General features: G+C 37.8%; 1 long non-coding RNA gene across 1 annotated transcript; it reads left to right on the top strand.

Moving 5' to 3' along the window:
* The first annotated feature begins 326 nt into the window (after positions 1 to 326).
* Positions 327 to 22,847, top strand: LOC119849884. Its single transcript, XR_005290614.2, has 3 exons — positions 327 to 403; positions 10,074 to 10,177; positions 22,341 to 22,847. It is a non-coding gene; the product is annotated as an uncharacterized LOC119849884 (long non-coding RNA).
* Positions 22,848 to 23,761: the final 914 nt, after the last annotated feature.

Raw genomic sequence — 23,761 nt, 5'->3', positions numbered from 1 at the left:
GCAGGGAGAGCTTAGGGCCTAGTAGCAGCAGGAGTAGCAGCTTCCCACCTCCCTCCAAGCTAGAAGGCTATGGAAGAGCGGGGGGGGGGGGGGGGGGGGAGGAAGGGAGAGAGAGGGAGAGAGATTCGCTCCAGGCTAAACAAATCCCTGGTACCAGGATCAGTGAAATGGATGCTGTTCCAGATCAGTTAAGATACCTGGGCACAATTAAGATCTTTCCAGAAGGCAGGGAAGATAGCTAGGTTGATTGAGACACCTGAAGCCAATTAGGGGCTGGCTGAAACTAGTTAAAGCCTCCCAGTTAGTCAGTTGGGTGTGTGTGTCAGGAGATGTCAGTGGAAGCCATGCTGTTGGAGGAACTGAACAGTACAAACCATTCAGGTGCAAAGAAGGAGGTCCTGAGGTAATGGTGAAGTAGATATTGAGGAAGTGGGGGCTGCTGTGGGGAAGTGGTCCAGGGAATTGTATGCATCCTATTTCCAAAAAGTCAGCTACCATAGCTGCTACCGTAAGGGTTCCTGGGCTGGAGCCTGGAGTAGAGGGAAGGCCTGGGCTCCCCCTCTTCTGTCAGCGATGAATCACTGAGACTGGGAGACAACAGAGACTGTGTAAGGAAGGATAACTTCTACTCACCTCCCTTGCTGGCTTATGATGAAAATGGCTCAGTAGACTGTGACCCTCGTCTTTAGAGAGAGAAGGGCTATGTGGAGGGTCACAGTGAGCCTCTGAGGCTAGCAAAATTCTCCAGGAAGTGCAGGGCTCATGGAGACAAGGACAGAGTTTTGTTACTGTATGTTTTTGTTATCCTTATTCATGGCTTTTTTTCTTCTATCTTACTAACTTCTTGGCCTCAATATCTTGTGTCTGAGTTTCATAGACTAATCCTGTGTTGTGTACAAGTATTTCCCTTTATCAGTTTTAAAATTGCTACTTCTTACATTTCTTACAATGTTCCCTTTCTCTTGTATTATAAAAAGGAGTGAACAGAAATTCTACCTTCAGTATTGCTTCCATCTTTCAGCTGCAGATTATTTCATAATGTTTTTCATAAATTATTTCTATGGAAATTCTCACAGCAATTATGGAATAAACGATGAACAAATATGACACAACCTGCTCCTATTTTTAATTCCTTTAGAAAACTCCAGAAAGTGGTGAAGCCTAAAGTTCCTACTGGAAGATTAATGATGGGTGTAAACCATCAATGTACTTTCTGTGCATCACTTTTCAGCCTTTTGGCTAAGATCAAATGTTCATTTTGTGTAAATGCATAGTAAAATGTGCACAGCACAGTCTGGTTTGAACAGGACTTTGAATGCCAACAGTAGTAATTTTGACTTATTTCCATTTCAGCTGGAAAACAAAATCAACCTATGAAATATATCTTGAGAAAATCCACACTGTTGGTCTTGTATTCATTTTTTGAGAAGAAGCAATTACATTTCCCAGTTTCAACAATAAAGCAATCTTAAAACCTCTAACTGAGACTAGTTTCAATACTATAGATCTCTTAAATGTCTAACTTTGGGGTAAAATAACGTTAATTCTGTATGTGTTTATGCATTTAACGTGCAGTATTTCTTCAAGAGGGATTTACTGGCTGCATTCTATATCCTTGGCATAAATTGGTGCACAGAAGATCTATTTAACAAGATGATTTGCTTAACAGATCAGACAGTTGCTCTATTTTATCATTTAGTATGCAGGGGTTTATTCATGTAAATGGTTTTATTATTTTCAAGAGAATGTCATTGAATGTACAGAATTGGAATATATCAGCATATGCAGTACATGTATTCGGCTATATCCTGGAGTTTCCTGTACACCTATATACCATGCTATGTAATCTCCTAATCAATCCAAATTCATGAATAAGATTTTTGATATGGAGTAGAGAGGTGGGCTGCTTTCAGATATTTGGATGGAGAGAGGTACAGTCTCCTTAAGAGGGGTTGAAAAAATGTCAGTCGTTCTGTCTGCTGTGGCATCCTGCTCTGAACACATGACCAATTCTAAATGAGAAACTTGTCCAATTACCCATGTTCTTGAGGTGGATCTTCACATATAATTCAGCAATCTGGATCTAGTTCATCAGGTTAAGGGAAACATCATGAGGCTAAAATTAAATCACTGAAAATGTATCTGTCTCTTATGGATGATGGGTTATGAAGATGGTATGGGGAAGGGGCCCAATGTAATGAGAACATACTACTGAGTCAAGACTTTTGAAATACTGAAGGGAAATGAAAGAACCAAATGGCTATAAAATGAATACATTTTCTTAAAATAAATGATAATGCTTTAATGAAAAATAATTACAAACACTTTGATACTTCAGCTGTTTACACTGCAATATATTCAGTATATATTCTAACAGTAATAATGGTCTTCAGTGCCGCATGTATCCCAAAAAAACACATTAGACCAAAAATATGTGACAGAGACCCTGGTATTATCTTTCAGGAATCCCAGAATTAATTGGCTCTGCCCACCTAAGCACTTTCCCCTTTTAATTTATCTGCCGAGGGCAGTATGGGCAGTACAGTGTCCTCTGTTGTTTTTATATGTAATTGAATGTTTTTTTTTTATGGGGCTCCAAACTTTCATTGTGACACAGGTTTTTGTACTGCAATGTGTAGCTGATCTGTGGAAGTTGTCAGAGCTGAATGTTTTCATAGCATGGTACAGGTCACTCAGGGCTCTTGTATCCAGGAAAGCATAAGAGATAGTGTTTGTTTTTTGTTGGTGAGTAAAAAAAAAAAATGGGTGTGTGGTGAGTGTTCCATTTCCTAACTTCCAACCTCAGCAATCCTCATCAGCAAGTACTTGCTCTGCCGAATCACACCACAATATTTGGCAGTAATGACACATCAGCAAAGATGGTGAAGCATGATTAGATTTTTGTTTCTAGTAAAATGGTCAACAGCTAAATAGTGGCTATGGATATTTAAATTGTCATAAATGGGCTGCAAAGTTTATCACTCTTTTGTGCTAAATGGTAGCAGTTCACACCCCTGAGCTATTGTTTCAGGCTGTCAGCAAACTCAGGCACACATCCCTCCATTCATTTAAATTCAGTTCATATTTTGAAGGTTATTGTCACTATAATAACTATAAAAAGAAAAGGAGTACTTGTGGCACCTTAGAGACTAACAAATTTATTTGAGCATAAGCTTTCGTGAGCTACAGCTTCATCGGATGCATTCAGTGGAAAATAACTATAGTTGTTAGTCCTTATTCTGAAGTAATGTTTTAAGGTTATGTACGTTAAATACCCCTTACACTAATTTAAATGTCCTTATATCCAATTTACCCATATGCAAGGGAATCTAAATTGGTCTGGGCTATGGTAGATGCCTTGCCATAGTTTTACAACTTATTGGATGTATAGATGTGTCTGTTCTTTGCTTCTTTTCTAGTCCCACAAAAGACAGGGAGGACTACACAGACAGGAAGCCGGGGAAAAAACCCTCAAACTTCCATGGTAGCTTTATTTCAGCCTATGCCATATTTGGGGATGCTGAAGGACTGAAATAAAGATGTAAGTAACAATGCAGCTATGTCACTCAGAAGGATAACTTTCAGAGTAAAGCCGGGTTTCAAGTAGCCTTTCACCTTTTCCCAAAATCAAACTCAGTGATGGACCAAATTCCTTGCTTCTAAAGTCTCACTGAAGTCAGTGGAATTTCACCAGGAAAAAATTTGCTCCATCAGGTTTATCTGTCTCAATGTTGAACTACTTCAATTAATTATTATGATGGTACATCACTTTGAACATGTAAACTACTATATACAGTCATAACGCTGGAAACCATTTGAAACTTTTCCAACCCTCTTCTGTCTTACACACCCACTGAAACAAATACCATTGTACATCTGTGATGGGGTATACAAACCTCGCACTGAGCCACAATGATAAAGGGGCTGCTCTGGACTCAGCCAGCCCAGCCCCACCACACCTGCGTCAGATGCACAGGCTGGAGGGAGAGTTCAAAGAAGTAGAACATCTCATTTGGGGGCAGCCCAAGGAAGAGAGCAGACCTGCAACTTGCAGCTCCTGAGGAAAGCGCTGAGGGAAAGCAGGATCTCTCCCTATAACACCTATCCAAAAGTCCCACCCTGAGGGAAGGAATGACCTGCTTTAGGTATGCCCTGAGAGGGAGGCATTCTCACATGGACTCAGTTTATTTGTATTAATTTCCCTAGTTTTTCTTCTACCCCTGAAGAAGAGAGATGTGGAACTACCCTGGCTGAAGGGCCAATGCATGAGAGGAGGCAGCTGCCACTCCAAAAGGTAGAGAGTTGCTACACCCCGTCCAGCCATATAGAGGCACAACGAGATGAGCTGATCCTCTTCCCACTTTCCTGTACAGATTGAGAACTGTGGACAACAGAGTAGTGGTAGGAAGTGACCTGGGGAGGGCAGCTTTAAGGAGTTTGGGGCACTTTTGTCACCCTCACAGATCTCTGGACTGGAGATTGGTGGAGTAGGAGAGCTCAGACTCCTCTGCCAAAATCCTGTCTGCCGGTCATGACCTAAGCCATGACCACTAACCAACACTCCCCATCAGCGAAGACCATCACAACATCTCACACCTCAGTTATTTTATTTATTTATTTTTTTAATCACAATTGCTTTTGGCATGGAACATCATCTCCCTGTCCCCACTCATTTTTAGTGTACTGGCTGGGTTAAGTTGATTACACTTGTGGGGGTGCTGAACATAAGTTGGGTATTTAAATAGTCATCTATTTCTATTGATATGAGAAATACGGATGGAATTCTAAGTCTCACTTTGAATTCTGCCATGGATGTATGGGGTTAAATCAAATACCTACTCTTGCTTTTAGGCATTAGGCACATGGTGTAAAAACACAACCGTGACTTTAATTGGTAAAGGGAAACTTGAACGCAAGAATAAAGTATAATTTTGTTCAATGAATTTTTTACAAATTGTTTTCTAATTTTTTCAGCTTAAATGTTTGAAAGCTTTTATAAGAAACACTTGAAAATGCCAAAGAGGTTTTTAGGGTGTAATAAATCAGTGTTCTAATAATTTTAAGTTGTTTTCAAAGGGTATGTAACCCTAAAGAGGCAAATGCAGACAACACTACTACCACCATCTAATGAAGATTTCTTTGCAGCTCAAAATAGACAGATATGCTTTAAAACTTTCTGTCCCTCCAAAACACTTTAGGTAAATTAGGGCTATGGTTAATTCACAATAACAATGCATAATAAGGACAGAGTGTCAGTAAGTCTCAACTGACTTAGAGTCATTGAGACTGACTGAGTGAAATTGAGTGTGTAATTAAATTTATTCAAGCAAAGAAACAGTGTACCTCTAGGTCTATGTACAATACTAGAAAGTCAGAAAAAAAGTACCGCTGGTTAAGGTAATTCTACAGTACGGAGAATCACCAGTGACTGAATGCAGAAAAACAATCCCCTTTTTCCGGGCTCTCAAAAATATAGACTTCTTCCATTTCCTAAGTATGTTCAGAGGAGCATAGGTGGAAAAGAGGAAAATATGGACAATGAGCATTGGGCCCTGTGGAGGCATTGTGGATGACAACACAGGGATAAAAGTCCTAGTGCATAACCACGGCTGGCCAGGATCAGCTGACTGAGGCTCATAGGGCTTGGGTTGTGAGACTACAAATTGCTGTGTAGATGCTCAGGCTAGGGCTGGCTAAAAAGTCAGCTCATAAGAGAAGGGAGGAGCTAGTGTACAGGAGAGGGTGGTTGAGAGCCAGATACACCCAACAAATATTTTCTGAACTTAGGCCAATTAATGCTCCACACCCACATCCCATTCCCAGCCTGCCTCAAAAAACACCACCAAATACAAAAATGTACAAACAAAGAAAAAACCCTGCAAGAGTAAAACTTCATGCGGGCGGCAGTCTAGCAGCAGAGTGGGGGCTATCCAGTTTATTGCTCGGAATGTAGCATTTATGATTACCTGCCTTGTGGGCAGGTGGTTTATGTGTGCATTTGGTGCAAGCAAGTCATGGCACTCAGAGACCAAGTACTGGCTCTTGAAGCCAGAAGTGGATGGGAGTTGCTAAGGGAGACAGAGAGGTAAAATAGATAATACATTCCAGGAGACAGTAGAGTGGTCCCAACCCTAGTCTGACAGTTTCTGTGCTGTTGAGAAGGATGAAAATCGCAGAGAATGAGAACATCAAGCTGGAGAGGAGGGAAATGTTCCTATAGCTGGGATCCTCCTTCCAGATGATGTCATGGTACCCTCTTGCACTGAGAATACCTCTCTGGGAGAGGGAACCCCAGTTATTAGGAAGAGACAGGTAATAATAATGGGGGATTTGATTATTATAAATATAGATAGTTGGGTTTGGGATGATCATGGGAACTTCATGGTGAATTGCCTGCCAGATTCAACAGTTGTGGACCTCTTGAGACATTTAAATAGACATATGAGCAGTGCTGGTGGGGAGTGAAATGCCTTCAAGCTGCATGGAAACTTTTTTTAAAAAACACCATAATAGATGATCAAACTATATGTGTACAACAAATAAAGAAATACAGTAAGAGGATCAAAAAATGCTACCATGCCTGAACAACAGAGTTGTCATAAATATAAAGGGAAGGGTAACCACCTTTCTGTATACAGAACTATAAATTCCCTCCGGGCCAGAGGCAAAACCCCTTCACCTGTAAAGGGTTAAGAAGCTAAGATAACCTTGCTGGCACCTGACCAAAATGACCAATGAGGAGACAAGATACTTTCAAAGATGGAGGTGTGTGGGGGGGGAAACAAAGGGTCTGTGTGTGTGTGTGTGTGTGTGATGCTTTTGCCAGGAACAGAACAGGAATGGAGTATTAGAACTTGTTAGTAAGTAAACTAGCTAGAAGTGCATTAGATTTTCTTTTGTTTAAATGGCTGGTAAATAAGCTGTGCTGAATGGAATGTATATTCCTGTTTTTGTGTCTTTTTTTTAAATTAAGGTTTTGTCTAGAGGGATTCGCTATGTTTTGAATCTGATTACCCTGTAAGGTATTCACCATCCTGATTTTACAGATGTGATTCTTTTACTTTAATTAAAATCCTTCTTTTAAGATCCTGATTGCTTTTTTCATTGTTCTTAAGATCCAAGGGTTTGGGTCTGTGTTCACCTATGGAAACTGGTGAGGATTTTTATCTACCCTTCCCCAGGAAAGGGGGTGTAGAGCTTGGGAGGATATTTTGGGGGGAAGACATCTCCAAGTGGGCTCTTTCCCTGTTCTTTATTTAACACACTTGGTGGTGGCAGCATAGGGTTCAAGGACAAGGCAAAGTTTGTACCTGGAGGAAGTTTTTAACCTAAGCTGGTAAGAAAAAGCTTAGGGAGTCTTTCATGCAGGTCCCCACATCTGTACCCTAGAGTTAAGAGTGGGGAAGGAACCTTGACAAGAGTAAAAGAGGCAGAGTCAAAAAGACATCCTTTAAAAATGGAAAGTCAAGCCTACTGACAAATCTAAGAAACTGTCCCAGGTGAAGATGTCAATAGAGAAGGTTTTAGAACAAATTGATAAGTTAAACAGTAATAAATCACGAGGACCAGATGTCATTCACCCAAGAGCTCTGAAGGAATTCAAATATGAAATTACAGAACAGTAATGGTATGTAATCTATTGATCTGTAACTGATGACTGGCAGATAGCCAATGTGACCCCGATTTTTTTTTTAAATGGCTCCAGAGGTGATCCTAGAAATTACAGGCCAGTAAGCCTAACGTTAGTGTCTTGCAAGTTGGTTAAAACAACTTGTAAAGAAGAAAATTATCAGAAACATAGATGAACATTTGTAAAGGAAAATCATGCTTACCAAGCTATTATAATTCTTTGAAGGGGTCAAAAATATGTGGACTAGGGTGATCCAGTGAATATAGTGTATGTGGACTTTCAGAAAACCATTGACAAGATACCTCAACAAACATTCTTAAGCAAAGTAAGGAATCATGAGCTAAGAGGGAAGGTCCTCCCATGGATCAGTAACTGGTTAAAAATACAAAACAAAGGATAGAAATAAATGGTATTTTTGACAGTGAAGAGAGGTAAATATCAGGGTCCCCTAAGGGTCTCTACTGGGACCAGTGCTCCTCCTCATTGTCATAAATGACTTGGAAAAATGGGTACACAGTAAGATGGCAACATTTGTAGATGGTTCAAAATGACTCGAGATAGTTAAGTCCAAAGCAGACTGTGAAAAATTACAAAAGAATCTCACAAAACAGGAGGACTGGGAAACAATATAGCAGATGTTGATAAATGCAAAGTAATTCACATTGGAAAATATAACACCAATTGCACATACAAAATGATGGGGTCTAAATTAGTTGTAACCATTCAAGAAAGGAATATTGGAGTTACTATGGATAGTTCTCTGAAAACATCTGTTCAATGTACAGCAGGAGTCAAAAAAGCTAATAGAATGTTCGGAACCATTGGGAAAAGGATAGATAAGAAGACAGAAATTTCCACAGTGAGAATCCTCCAAAGATTTACAGTTGGAGGAGGTCATGTCATCGTGTAAACTGGGTCCTCACCTCAAGCTGAAACTCATTCACTGAGTTTATATATATATATGAGTCCATTATATATAAGGTCTTCAAGTTTAACAGGTACAACTTTAAATAGAAATGTGGCCGTTGTACCTTCCCTTGTACTGCTAACATGTTCTCAGGATAGAGAAGAACTCTTCAGCCTTTCTGACATAGAAACATTGTCTTTTTCACGATCAGGCAAATTCTCTGGTTCTGAGTCTACTTCTCCAATAGCTATTTCTTGATTCAGCCAAATAGACTTTAAGAATGCTTTAGAGATTATGCATTTAATAGTAAAATGTGTAATAGTGAAAAGATGCTGATTAAATTCAGAGATGTATCTCTGTGGGTCTTCCTGTCAGTAAAGACATTGTGATCAAAAATGTTCAATCTGAATGCCTGAAGTTAGCGCCCTAAATCTATGTTTAGGTCTGTCTTCCAAAGATATTGTTACAAGTCACATTGATGTTATTGGAAGTGACTGGTACTCAGTCCCTTTGAAAATTAGTAACAAAGTCATGTTTATGTAGATTTAGGAGCCTAATTTTCTGCACTCAGACTTGACAAATTTAGCTTACTTCTATATGGGTTAGATCAAGAGAAGGGGGTAAAAATATAAGCCACTCTAGTATTGATTGATCTAGACGTACCTGTTGCTTCTAGTAATGACATGTATGAAAGACCTCTTATATATCTCCACCATTGTAATAGACTGTTGTGCCCAGAAGACAAAGTCCAGATCACTTTGATCACTTTAAGTGAAGCATAAAAATAAGAAGCATTTACAATAAAATTAGCATAGCAATATAAGACAAAGCAAAACCCTCGAGTTTTAAAACCTCAATGCTTGTATAAGAAGAAGAGGTTTGAGGATTATGAGATTGGGCCATTATCTGTATTTCAGAAACATAATTGGATACAACATTTATATCAGATAACAGAGTGTAGAGGTCATATTGTGCTCTCAGTTATACTCGTGCGAATCTGGAATAACTTCATTAACTTAACTGGAGTTATTCAGGATATACAGTATAGCAACTTAATAGAATCTGTCCCAAATGTATCAATATTTCTGTGATGCATCACAGCATGAAATACATTCTGTGCATGTATGGGTGACAAATATGCTATCAACAAATTAGCCACATTCTGATCTCAGTTAGTCCAATGTAAATCTGGATTAAGTCCACTTATGTCTATGGATTTACTCTAGATTTATACTGATGTAATTCAGATCAGAATCTAGCCTTAAGTATTTGCAAAGAAGGTAAACATTAAAATAAAGAACAGCATAAATTGAATAAATAGCATGAAATAAAGAGCAGAAAGCACTCAGTCTAATTTATTTAGTTGTTTAAATGTCTTTTTCTAAAATCTGGTCTTTGTTTGTTTATTTGTCCACTTCCTAATTATAGCTGTTCTAATTTTTTCTTGCAAAGGATTTTTACATGCAAAACATTTATACAGATCAAAAATTAGAAATGCAGAAGTGCTTTCTTGACCTTGAATCAATTGCTCAATAGGGCTGACCATCCACATAAGAAGGTGACGGTACAGCTAGCATAAGGAACTTACAAAGGATTCCTTGCCTGAGAGAACTTGGATATTGATGTGCTACGGAGAGAAGGTAAAAATTAATTTAAAAAAATATGACTCGATGCAAATAATTTGTGAGAATTATTAGCTCCAGACAGTAATGTTCCATTAATCTTCAAATACAAGTGAAAATGCATCAGTTATCCCTTTTTATGGCTTAGTGACAGATCCAATTCAAACCACATTTTTAGAACCCCCCCATAGTATCTTAAAAAGACCCAACATTTATGCTGAAGAAAGAATTTATTATAATTTTCTTTGTCTCTAAACAAACATCATCTCACTAAGACATGTGTGAGGACTCAAACAGAAGCAAGAGCCACACTTCTGAAACTTCTCTTTGTGCAGAAATTCTACTGAACATAAGAACATAAGAACGGTCATACAGGGTCAGACCAAAGGTTCATCTAGCCCAGTATCCTGTCTTCTGACAAGGGCCAGTGCCCAGTGCCCCAGAGGGAATGAACAGAACAGGTAATCATCAAGTGATCCATTCCCTGTCTGCCATTCCCAGCTTCTGGCAAACAGAGGTTAGGGACACCATCTCTGCCCATCCTGGCTAATAGACATTGATGGACCTATCCTCCATGAATTTATCTAGTTCTTTTTTGAACCCCAATATAGTCTTAGCCTTCACAACATCCAAGACTATAACATGGTTCAAAAACGAAGTAGAAGTCAAATGTGTATGTAGGGAAAACAGGAGTTAATAGGACACTGCTATATGTTTTAAAACTATGTTTCTACTGCATTTCTTTACAAAAAAAAAAAAAGAACCTGCATTCATTCCTTACATAACACACTGGCAAAGTGTTTGCTGTGTCCCACACTAGTGGTTGTTGCACTAAAGGATAACAATATACTCCTGCTGCCAATAATAATGGAGCTATTCCTTTGGCTCAAGAGATAGTGCTGTACTGGAGGTTCCATGCAATCACCCATAAAAGGTGTTTGTTTTTACACTTGCTCATGCAAAATTCCCTTTGACCATAACAGAAGTTTTTGCATGAGTAAAGGCTGCAGGATCTGGCCATTTTTACATCGTTGTGGCTCTATTGACATGAATGAAGCTACTTCTGATTTACACTGGTGTAACTCACTGGAGAATCCGGCCATATGTCTCTCAAGAAATACAGTGGCACATTAGGTGTGCACAAGGCCATGGTTGTGGAAAGAATGAAATAATAGCATGCTGGCTTTTCTAGTAACGAGTTCTTGACTGCTTAAGTCAGCTAATGTTAATATTTATATTGACTATGACAGTCACATAATACTGTTACAAATTCTGCAGGAAAGCCAATCTTTTTATGAACTGTTGATATCCTTTACTCATAAAAGATTACATTAGCCCTAACTGAAACTCCTACATTTATCATTAATAATAAAAACTGAAAGTAGAGTGTGTGTGTGTGCACGCATACGTGTGCGAGTGGGGAGTGGATTACCATTTTCCAATCTTATTCTATATAATTTACATGCATAAATAGTATCTTGGAAGTAGAACTGCATGTATAAACATGCTAAAGTAAGGAATTTTAATAATATTCATTTGGCTTATCCAAGATGGAATATGTTAATTATTTCAATATTACTTGAATATGTCACATTCATTTATTTAAATGCATTCTATTGGAAATCATCAGTGTAAAACTCATGACCATTAAATTCCTACTGTAATGTCTCACCTTTATTGTTATTCAAGAAACATAGAGCAACAATAAGAAAGTTGCACTTATAAAGCTTTTTGTTAAAAAAAGATGGACCCATAAAATGATCATGTCATAATTTTAAACAGCAAAAATTTAATGCATTTATGCTCCAGTTCTGCTCTTGGATGCTCATATACAGCTTTTTTTTTTTACCAACACAAGGACCATATGTGTCCATGAGCAGATGTATTCCCTCTTTTTACTGTCCATTTAAATAATTACCAGAATGAGCCTTGGCATTTTAGGATGATCCAGCAAAGCAATTTATCACCACTACACACTCTACTCCCTGAGTTCTCATCTCTCATTCCTCTTTGCTTCCTGCTATATGCCATAGTTGCTGACTTCCTACAGAATGAGGTGATTCATGCACAGGCCTAATAGAAATTATCAAGACCACTATTGTTAATAGAGCTGACAGGTTTGTTAGTTTTTTGGAATAGTAGGTTTGCCAAAAATGCATTTTGATGAGCACCAAAACTATTCATGAATTTGACAAAATTTGCCAAATAGTTTTGGCCAAAAATTTATTTATTTCATTTATTATTTAATACTCATTGGTCCAGAGAGATAGTGAGACTAACTCTATAACTTTGTGGCTAGGGCACTCATCTCAGAGATGGGAGAGGCAAGTTCATGTTCCAGCTTCAAGGACTATATAATTATTGATACACAGTGGACAGCTCCAACAATAGAGACTGAGGAAGACCCGTATCAGAATATCACATAGTTCAGTGGCCAGGTCACTCCCCTGAAATGCGAGAGACCCAAGTGCAAATACCTTAGCCATATTAAGCAGAGGACGGGGTTGAATCTAGGCTTCTCATACCCCATATGAGTGTCTTTCCACTGGGCCAAAAGCTTATAAGGAAATCCTGTCCTCCTGTACGCCTTTTGTGAACATAGTCCTTTAAAAACACCTGGAAACAAGATGTTTCAGGTTAAATTATAGGTTTTGTTCAACCCAAACCAGACTTTTTCAATTCACTGATTTTTTGTGTATTTTTTTTATTTTAAAATTTGTTTCAACCTGAACCAGCTGTTTTTCAGAACTGTCAGTGAACCAAAGAAATCAATTATTAACCCAACTCTAATTATTAACATTCCAAGACAGCAATATATGTTACAATGCAGTTAAGATTGAGAGTATGTATCACTAATGTAAGCATGAAAAACATTACAGGGAGGTTGCAATTATGCATAAACCAAACATTAGAAACAGAGGAAATTCAAAGTTGAGGTTACATTTAAAAGAAAACCAAATATATTAAGGTAAGAAATTCATAATTAAGGTGGTCCAAAACAATCTCAACTTTGTCCTGGGCTATGCAATAACCATATGCTATGACTAAGGCATTTTAGTGTTTGTGGTGCCAAATTAGAAAAAACTGATCTTTAAAATATTATTTGGGATTTTTAACATCCTTTCTCCCCCTCATATACTCCATGTTAAGCATTTTGTGTGTTTGTTTCAATTAAAAATGTCATACATAAACAAGAAATCCAAAAAAGAGAGTGCCTCCGTGGGACATTTCTAATGATCTGAAAATATGTGCTATCAATCATACATATTTAAAAAATAAAAACAGTAACTTTTAAGGGCAGATTCAACAATACATCAGAGCAGCACAAAACAGTGGGGCACACTGGCAATTTAACCTAGGTTTACAATTCTTTTGTATTGCCACAGCAATACAAAGCAGCTAATGTATACTGGCAAGTTTGGCCCCTTAATTTGAAATTGACTTATTGGTTTAGAGAGCAATGTTAATTAGATCAGTGTTAGGTGAAGAGCAGTGGGGGAATTCCAGCCCCGAAGTCTTAGTTACTCTATCCTTTAAGGGCCTCATCTGTTCTCCTGACACAGTGCCCCCAACAGCCTCATCTCAGTGCATAGTGGAGCTGAAGTAGCAGTGTCATGGTGAACCTTTTCACACTAATGTTCAAGCTAGCATGCAGCATACATCTAACATGGAGGAGTTTTTAAAGAACAGTGATGGTCATGGTCAAATAATTTGTCAGTGAGAAGACTTGATCTGCGTGTCCAGTTTTCTTAAAACCACTGCATCATTAGAACCAATAGAATTGTTTTTTTTAATTAAAAAAAAAAACAAAATATGAAAACTTTTAAATGAAAACCCATTTTTTTCCATTTTTGTCTAAAACACAAAATCATTTGGAGGTTTGTGTTTGTGTTTGTTTTTTAACAAACTCAAAATTTTCTGTAAAAATCAGACACTTTTTTAAAAGGTTCGTTTCTTCAGAAACCCAATTTTCCAATGAAAAATGGTTTTGATGAAAAAATTTGGATGTGTCCTAATGCATACCTTCCATAAATGGAAGACGAAAGGTGGATTTTGATTGGCTTCAGAGAGAGGTAAGGGTATTGATTCCAATGCTGTTTTCTCCCATCTTCTCCAAATGCATCAAGCAGCATTGGTTGGAACACCTTACCAGCCCGCCTTTGGTGGCTGCATCATTTCTGAACAATGTAAGTTTTCATTTAAAAAAAATATTGTGTGTGTAACCTTTCTGGTTGTGCAGACAGTCCTGCAAATGTGGAATTAATGCCAGGCTGTGACCTGTAGACAGGCAGCCTGTAACTATAGCTCCAACATAAATGGAAGCAGCTCACAACTGTCAGTGGGGTTATGGTTCTGAAGCCTAAGGATAACATAAATAACAACATTGTTAATTATTTCACTTCTGATCATTGTAGCAGAAACATACAGCTATTCTGAAACTGTGGGGAGAGTGTGAAGTTTGGGACTTAGTATGAAACTTCAATGACTATAAAACAACTTCTTCCTCCAACAGATAACAGAACATGTTAGCCCATTAGGTTTGTTTGTTTGTTGTATAGAGCTAAGCATCCGTTGTATCTAGATGATCATCTATACATAAAATATCAAATATTTGCATTGACAGGGGTACTTTTTTCTAGTATACTTTTAAATATTGCACAGATGGGCTTTTATGCCAATTTACCCCAGTCTAAATCAGCATAGCCTTATGGAAAACTCCTATTGAATTCAATAAGTATGAAACCAACAAGGTTCAATGGAAATTATCTTAAAAGCCTATATTATTTAGTCATATCCTTTGAATAGGTTCTTTGAACAATCCTATACCAGGGATTTAAACTCTATTGAACTTTTCATTAAGGGGTATCTCTATTGATGTCAATGGACTTACCCTCATGTAAAACCAATGTAAGAGGAAGTTTGAGCCCATAATCTATTGAGGAAAAACTACTTTATTGCCTGAGATGGGTGTGGTAACAGTGTTTGCAAAAAGGCAGTTTATCTGATGTTCCTACCAGCAGAGGCTGTGATTTCATGATGCATTGATTTGACCATTCTTCACTCTTGAGATTTTTCTATATGCAGAGCACAGATACGAAACACTGGTTAAGTCATGGTAATAGAGAATCACAGAAATTAAAGTTGGAAAAGACCTATATCATCCTTTTCTTCTCCCTGATAATTCAGGAGTCTTCCCTACTGCTTCTACCAATTCCCTTATAAAACTATTTTATACCCTAATTAATTTAACAGGGAGGAATTTTTTTCCTGATTTTCAGCCTAAATTTTGCTCAAGAAAATGTGAAGATGAAGATAAAGAACCACAAAATAAATGGATGAAACATTTTATTGGCTCTGCTAGGTAAACATTTTCCAGCAAGTCAATTTTACTTACACTTTTCATTAAAATCAAAATGTTGCAAAATGTATCATAACAAACATACATTTTCCAGCTGTAACAGAGGAAACACATAACATATTCTCTGCAAAGCACAAAGTATTACATCATTTGAATATCAGCTACAGGCAATGCCATTCTAAAAATACCCACAGTTCCACTGGTATTTAGTACACATTAAAATTAATAGCAAGGGAGAAAGCATCAAACTGATACACAGAAAATAAAACATAATTACTAAATAATTAAAATGAAACACACAATAATTGTGCCCATTATTTTAATTTCTCTGAATTTATTTAAGATCAAAATAAAAACAAGTGTCTGCTAATCAATCTCTGAGAAGCCTAAGGCAGCAGGGGAAAAGTGTGAGTCAGTGAAAATGGAAATAAATTCATACTTGCCATCTGGTGTAGTTTACCTCACCGAGCTATCTTAGCCAGATACTGCATTCTTCTCCCTCTCTTCTGCCCATCTTCTATGCTCTTGTACTGATATTCTTTTGGCACATTGCCCTCCCTATATAAATATTTGGTCTCACCTGTTCTAACTATAGCTGCTGGTTTCACCTGCTGTCAGGGATGGTGCTTGGTCAGTTTTCTCTGCTAGTTGGCTGAGGACCTCTTCAGAGTCTCTTCCTTCTTCTAGATGTTTCCTCTTCATGTTGTAGCTGCAAGGACTTCTTCAGAATAGTGTCAACTGATCAGTCAACAGCACAAGGCTCACTCTACCTGATACTCCATGTTTTGCAGTACAGTGGGAAATCTTCAAAAAGCTAGAGAAAGTGGAATTTCCTATGTGAAACTGGTATTCCACTGTGAGTTTTAGCGGTAGGCTGTTTCTCTCCATTATCATAGTTCAGAATCTGTCTCCATAGATCCTCAAAAAGCCTCTGTAATATTGTGATGTTCCAGAATCTAGACACAATTCTTTCTGACTTCCTGGCTTCAGGATCTGCAGTAGTTTTATTTCCCCATGCTAATTTTCCCCCTACTGTTACTTACACCTTCTTGTCAACTGTTTGAAATGGGTCATCCTAATTATCATTAAAAAAGTTTTTTTTTTCTCCTGCTGATAATAGCCCACCTTAATCGATTGATCTCATTAGAGCTGGTATGGCAACCTCCATTTTTTCATGTTCTGTGTGTGTGTGTGTGTGTGTGTGTGTGTGTGTGTGTATATATATATATATATCTTCCTACTGTATTTTCCACTACATGCATCTGATGAAGTGGGCTTTAGCCCACAAAAGCTTATACGGAAATAAATTTGTTAGTCTCTAAGGTTCCACAAGTACTCCTAGTAGTTTTTAAGGTGCTGGTTTCTTCAAATTCAAAATTTCCATCAGATCGACCAATTGGATCATAATATCACATGTTGAGTGGCCAGACCTGATTGGGCAAAGGATTCACAGGAAACAAGGAACACTCTGTAATTAAAGACTCATTGGAGACACCAAAAGTCAATCCTGTAAGCAAAAAATAAATAAATAAAAAGGCAGCAAATGATTGGTGACCTTAAAAGATGTTTAATAATCTCATAAGATTCAATTTGAGTTTCTCTGTTGAATATTTTATTACAGAAGGATGAGTCTCAGTGATATCACTAGAAATATTACACACAATACTGTGCTTTCTATGTTTTGGCTGATTTCCTAGTGATGCTAACTACAGTCACAATCATCTTTCAAAATTATTTCTTTCTAAAATGAATCCCATCCTATTTTAGGACCAAGCAATAATTTGAAATCAGTGCATCTTATCTGGTAGCCTAACACACATCTTATATTTTCCTTTATCCATGAGGTTTTTGTTGTTCACATCCCAAGTATAGATCAGCATGTTCACACCCAGCTATATCTCATAATGAGAACTTATTTACAGATTTCCTCCCACTGTACAACAATTAATACCCAGGAAAGGTTACAAAATAGGCACTCGCAAAAGACATTTATCCTTAAGAAACTGTTTTTGAATAAAAAGATAACACATGTTCAATTCATTTGTCTTGGAATAACCTAAGCAAAGAGACAATTAAATGGAGACATAACTGAAAGATTATTTAGTTTTTAAACATGCTCATGAATAAAGTATGGGGGACCATAATTAGCAAATATAGAAACCAATGTTAACAAAGTACATACAGATATGACGTATATTTTCATTGCATAGAATGCACATAACTCGATCCTCTATAATATTTCAAATTTACATGAACAGAGAATTTTCCTGGCTAATAGCCATTGATGGTCCTATCTTCCATGAATTTATCTAGTTCTTTTTTTGAACATTTTTATAGTCTTGGCCTTCACAACATCCTCTGACAAAGAGTTCCACAGGTTGACTGTGTGTTGTGTGAAGAAATACTTCCTTTTGGTCACCTGCTGCATATTAATTTTGTTTGGTGACCCTTAGCTCTTGGGTTATGAGAAGTAGTAAATACCACTTCCTTATTTACTTTCTCCATGTCAGTCATGATCATGATTTTATAGATCCCTATCATATACCTCTTTAGTCATCTCTTTTCCAAGATGAAAAGTCCCAGTTTTATTAATCTCTCCTCATAGCTAAACTGTTCCGTATCCCAATCATTTTGTTAGGCTTTTCTGCAGCTTTTCAAATTTAATAGTTTTTTTTGAGATGGGGCAACCACATCTGCATGCAGTATTTAAGATGTGGGTCAACCATGGATTTATTTACATATTTTCTGTCTAAATGTATTCCTTTCCTAGCGAATGTATTCCTTTCCTAAAGATTCCCAGCATTCTGTTTGCTTTCTTGACTGCTAATGCACATTGAGTAGATATTTTTCAGACAACTATCTATAAGAACATCAGAATATAAGAATTGCTGTACTGGGTTAGACCAAAGGTCCATCTAGTCCAGTATCCAGTCTTCTGACTGTGGCCAATGCCAGGTGCCACAGAGGGAATGAACAGAACAGGTAATCATCATGATCCATCCCCTGTCACCCATTCCCAGCTTCTGGCAAACAGAGGCTCGAGATACCAGCCCTGCCCATCCTGGCTAATAGCCATTGATGGACCTATTCTGCATGAATTTATCTAGTTCTTTTTTGAACCCAGTTATAGTCTTGGCCTTCACAACATCTTCTAGCAAGGAGTTCCACAAGTTGACTGTACTTTGTGTGAAAAAAATTCTTCATTTTCTTTGTTTTAAATCTGCTGCCTATTAATTTCATTTGGTGGCCCCTAGTTCTTGTGTTATGAGAAGGAGTAAATAACACTTCCGCATTTGATTTCTCCACACCAATCATGATTTTATAGACCTCTAGCATATCCCCCCTCAGTTTTCTCTTTTCCAAGCTGAAAAGTCCCAGTCTTATAAATCTCTCCTCATATAGCAGCCATTCCATACCCCTAAATATTTTGTTGCCCTTTTCTGAAATGTTTCCAATTCAAATATATCTTTTTTGAGATGGGGCAACCACATCTGCATCCAGTATTCAAGATGTGCGCATTTATATAGAGGTGATATGATATTTTCAGTCTTATTATCTATCCCTTTCTTAATGATTCCCAACATTCTGTTCACTTTTTTGTCTGCTGCTGCACAATGAATGGATATTTTCAGAGAACTATCCACAATGACTCCAAGATCTCTCACTTGAGTGGTAATAGCTAATTTAAACCCCATTATTTTATATGTGTAGTTGGGATTATGCTTACCAATGTGCATTACTTTGCATTGATCAACATTGAATTTTATCTGCCATTTTGTTGCCCAGTCACCCAGTTATGAGAGATCCTTTTGTAGCTCTTCACAGTCTGCCTGGAACTTAACTATCTTGAGTAGTTTTGTATCATCTGCAAATTTTGCCACCTCATTGTTTACTCCCTTTTCCAGATCATTTATGAATATGTTAAATAAGACCTGGCCCAGTACAGACCCTGGGGGACACCACTATTTATCTCTCTCTATTCTGAAAACTGAAGTGACTCCAAGACATCTTTCTTGAGTTGTAACAGTTAATTTAGACCCATCATATTTTATGTATAGTTGGGAATATGTTTTCCAATGTGCATTGCCTTGCATTTATCAATACTGAATTTCATCTGCCATTTTATTGCCCACTGACCCAGTTTTATGAGACTGCTTTGTAACTCTTCGTAGTCTGCTTTGGACCTAACTATCTCGAGTAGTTTTGTGTTATCTGCAGATTTTGCCACCTCACTGTTTACCTCTTTTTCCAGATCATTTATGAATATGTTGAACAGTACTGGTCCCAGTATGGACCCTAAGGGACACCACTTTTCAACTCTTTCCATTCTGAAAATTGACCAATTATTCCTACCTTTTGTTTTCTATCTTTTGAGCAGTTACTAATTCATGAGAGGACCTTCCTTCATCCCATGACAGCTGAATGTGCTTTAGTGAGGGACCTTGTCAAAGGCTTTCTGAAAATCTAAGTACACTGGATCATCCTTGTACACGTTTGTTAACCCCCCTGTCACTGTGCCTCAGTTTATCATAGCTGAGAATACCAGATTCAGGAAAACTGCCAAGAAATGGGGCACTGCCACCCCAAATTAGTGGTTATTGTTCCATAAGATATACTAAACCAGTAATAAAAGTAAACTTCTCTCTGACCACACTGGTTAATAAGAAGTCAGAAATGCAGTTCCTTAGGTATCCCAGCTCTAGATTTAATGATAAGTGATTATTTAAAACCAATTTCATCAAGCAAAGGGGCCTTCTAATCCCAAGAGACTAGTCCAGGCCAATATATAACTCAGATCTTACCCAATAATCATGTTGTTCCCAATCCTTCAATATCTAATATCTAAAGTTTTATTAATAAGAGAAAAGAAAGAGAGTGAGTTAAAATGCTCAAAGAAATCAAGTACATACACTCATTGCAAAGTTCTTGTAGCAGGGTTGAAGAAGCAATAGAATAAACTGCTGGCTTGTACAGTCTCTGGTAACTTCCAAAAGATTGGAAGGTCCACAGTCCATTGATTGTAATGCTCCTTTTAGTGTAAGTCCATAGTCCAGAAATCAGAAAAGGAAAGAGGCTTCCAGGACCTTTTATACTTTCTCCCATGTGGAGGGAAAGGTCTCAGTATTAGTTCATGGAAAACTACAGGCCAAAGATGGAATTCAGGTTCCATGAGCAAGTCACATGTCCTTGCATGCTTCGATGACTCACAAGCAGCCATTACTCATACACAGGAAGGCCCATCAGATCAGGATGGGCTTCTTCTATGGTCTACTGTTAAAGTTGAGTGTCCTTCAATGGGCCATCAACTTGAATAGTCCATTCACAATGTGCTGGCCAGACTGGATGTAAACTAGCTACCTTGTGGGTGTTACAACAGGAATAAACATGTTTGAAATACTGGTACACAGTCAATATTCATAACTTTAGCTAAAAAGATGATGCTTGCATATTAACAGGCTAATCATATTCAGCAAATCATAACTTTTCCATTGAAATCTTACATGACATACTTTGTACACAATTTGTTGCAATTGTATAGCAGTGGTAGTAACAATAATACACATTGTCATATTTAAATCATATGACATCATACCCCCTCAAAGCATTCTAGTAGATTGGTGAGGCATAATTTCCCTTTACAAAAAGTACATTGACTCTTCCCCAACAAATCATGTTCATCTATGTGTCTGATAATTCTGTTCTTTACTATGGTTTCAACCAATCAACCTTTACTGTGAAGGTCAACTTTCACTATGCATTTCCTGGTTTTCAGATATTCGAGTTTTGGTCAGATCGATGTTCTACAATGGAATGACATATCACCGCACAACCTTAACTCTGTTAACATTGTTTTGTGCTATTGAATTCCTAGTTATTCTAAGAGAAAAAGGTACATTGTTGGTAGGAGTTAGTAGTTTTGACAGATATGGCAGTTTCCTGCAATATTCTTGAAAAACCTTATTGAATGTAGTGTAAATCTCTTTGAAGTCCATTGTATTGACATTGTTTTTTTGCCATGGAGTATATTTAAACATTCCATAGTTTGAGTGTTGCATTATTTTATTGTCCGGTGTATTGGTTAGTAGTGGATCTTTTAAAATGTCTAGAGATGGTATAGGTAGTGTTTTGGAGGTATGTGCCTTTTTTAAAAAAATATGTACAGAAAAAGATGTTCATTTTAAATTGTTAATCAAATCATGCTCTCAGACACCGTCTTGTAAATAGAGTTTAATTTCGCTGAAGTCAAACAAGTGTAAATGAGAAGAGATTGGCACCTAGAATATATGATAGCACTATAAAAACTAAATAATTCTGTAAAAAGCATGCTGTAATTCCTGGTAAATGTTCAGCTACAACTTTACTGTTAGACGTGTAGATGATTAAAAGCTAAAAAAAAATCCTCTATACTGAATTGTGAAATGTTGGTAGAATTGCAAATCATAATAGATTTGAAGAGAAGGGTAATTTCTCCAACTTAATTAGCTATGAGTAATCTGAAATACAGTTCACCTGTTGTGGACCTAGAAAAATAAAAAACTGGTTATCCTTTGGAGAGAGAGAGTGCTGAAGAACCACATTATGTAAGTTGAAAAGTAGAAAGTACAGAAAAAAATTTAGAAAGAAAGGGAATGTCAGGATCAGGACCTGCAGCTAGGCCTGGAACAAGTGAGATGACTTAGAGCTGAACACCCTGATTGATCAGACACCCTGATTGGCTGACAGGCATCCCCAGGGCTGCTCTTAAGTCTAGCAACAACACCCGCCCATTGGCTGCTCGAGACTTATGTCCTCAGCTATCGTTCATGTGCCTTCTTGTTTCAGCCCTATTCCAACCGCTGGTTCCCATATCCTGGTCCTTGACTCTGGCTCTAACCACTAGACGTTGCCACCTGCTGCTCTGATCACCCATGTCTGACCTAGATCTGACCACCCATGCTCCAGTCGGTGACCGGTACAGCAGCAAAAGATGTAAAGAGTAATATTTGTATTGTCTGTGGATATGGACTGAAGGAGATTCCAATGCACTGATGTAGTGCATATTGAATATATACCTAGAATCAGTCGTGTGGAGTGCCAGGATGCACTCAAACTAGCCGTTGGAGGCTGCACAAATTGCATCCTGCTGGCTGCAAATGGAGAGGGATGAGAAGATTTGGCCCTTAACATGGAAGAGGAAAAGAGTGGGCTAAGAAGATTAAGTTTATATTTTTCCTGGAGCCAATCAAAACAGTGATTACACGAGGTAAAGTTAGGTAGGTGTATTGACTTTATGTTGGTTGGTTACTTGTTTCCCTCCCATCATCATTAAACAGCATAGAGAGATTTATTTTTTTCCACAGAGAATCAAAGAAATTTAAAAAAATGAAAATATGATTATTTTTGAATTTCTTTCTGTCTTTGCTTCTTCTTTGACCAATGTGGGCAGGAGCCCTGAATTTAATTTTGGTTACACATAGTGATGTACTTGTGGCATTGTATTTCAGGGACATAGGAATTATTAAGCAGAGTAGATGGGGAAGAACTGAAGTAGGTGCAGATGGAAGGTTTAACCCACTGATGAACCAACAACATAATGTCATGCTGAGTTTAAAAGCTGGAAGCTGACAGTTGGCATTCAACTAACATAATCTGAAGCACAACTGTTTAAGGAAGAAGTTTAAAAGCTACTATTTAGCCAGACACCATTAAGGAAGTGAAAAGTGATTTTAAAGCAGAGTATTTTGGCACCCAGTTGGGAATGTGAGTGCTTTTTGGACACTCTAAAATCAGGAATTATTCATAATAGAGGGTATTTGTTGCAGAAGTTCTGAAAAGGAGTTTCCTGTTCTGGGGGCCACATGTACCTGTTGCTTTGAAAGTAGCTGAGCTGGCTGAAGGGGGGAAGCCTTGTACCTAAAACCCAAGGGTCATGAAATGAGATTAGCCCAGATGACCATAACAGTCCTTTCTGGCCTTAAAATCTGCTCACTCTGTCTTTCTGGTCCCAAAGAAAGGGGGAATTTGGGAGACTGAGTGCCCTATGCTTTCTGCCTCTCTGATTCCCTGGCTGGAAAGGCAGAAAGTGAAACTAATAAGAAGCTTTCAAGTGGACAGCTGTGGAGCTGAAAAATTGCCCTTCAGCACTCCTCAAGTAGATTCTTTTCTTCAAATCCCTTCCAGCAAACAAGCAAACTAAACAAACAAACAATCCAAAAAACTCACACAGTTTTGACATTTCTCCGCTAGTTCAGCACATTCCCCCC

This window comes from Dermochelys coriacea, chromosome 1, assembly GCF_009764565.3.
Source record: "Dermochelys coriacea isolate rDerCor1 chromosome 1, rDerCor1.pri.v4, whole genome shotgun sequence".
Classification (NCBI taxonomy): Eukaryota; Metazoa; Chordata; order Testudines; family Dermochelyidae; genus Dermochelys; species Dermochelys coriacea.
Note: the sequence above shows the minus strand (reverse complement) of the source record. Positions and strands in the feature narration are given on the sequence as shown.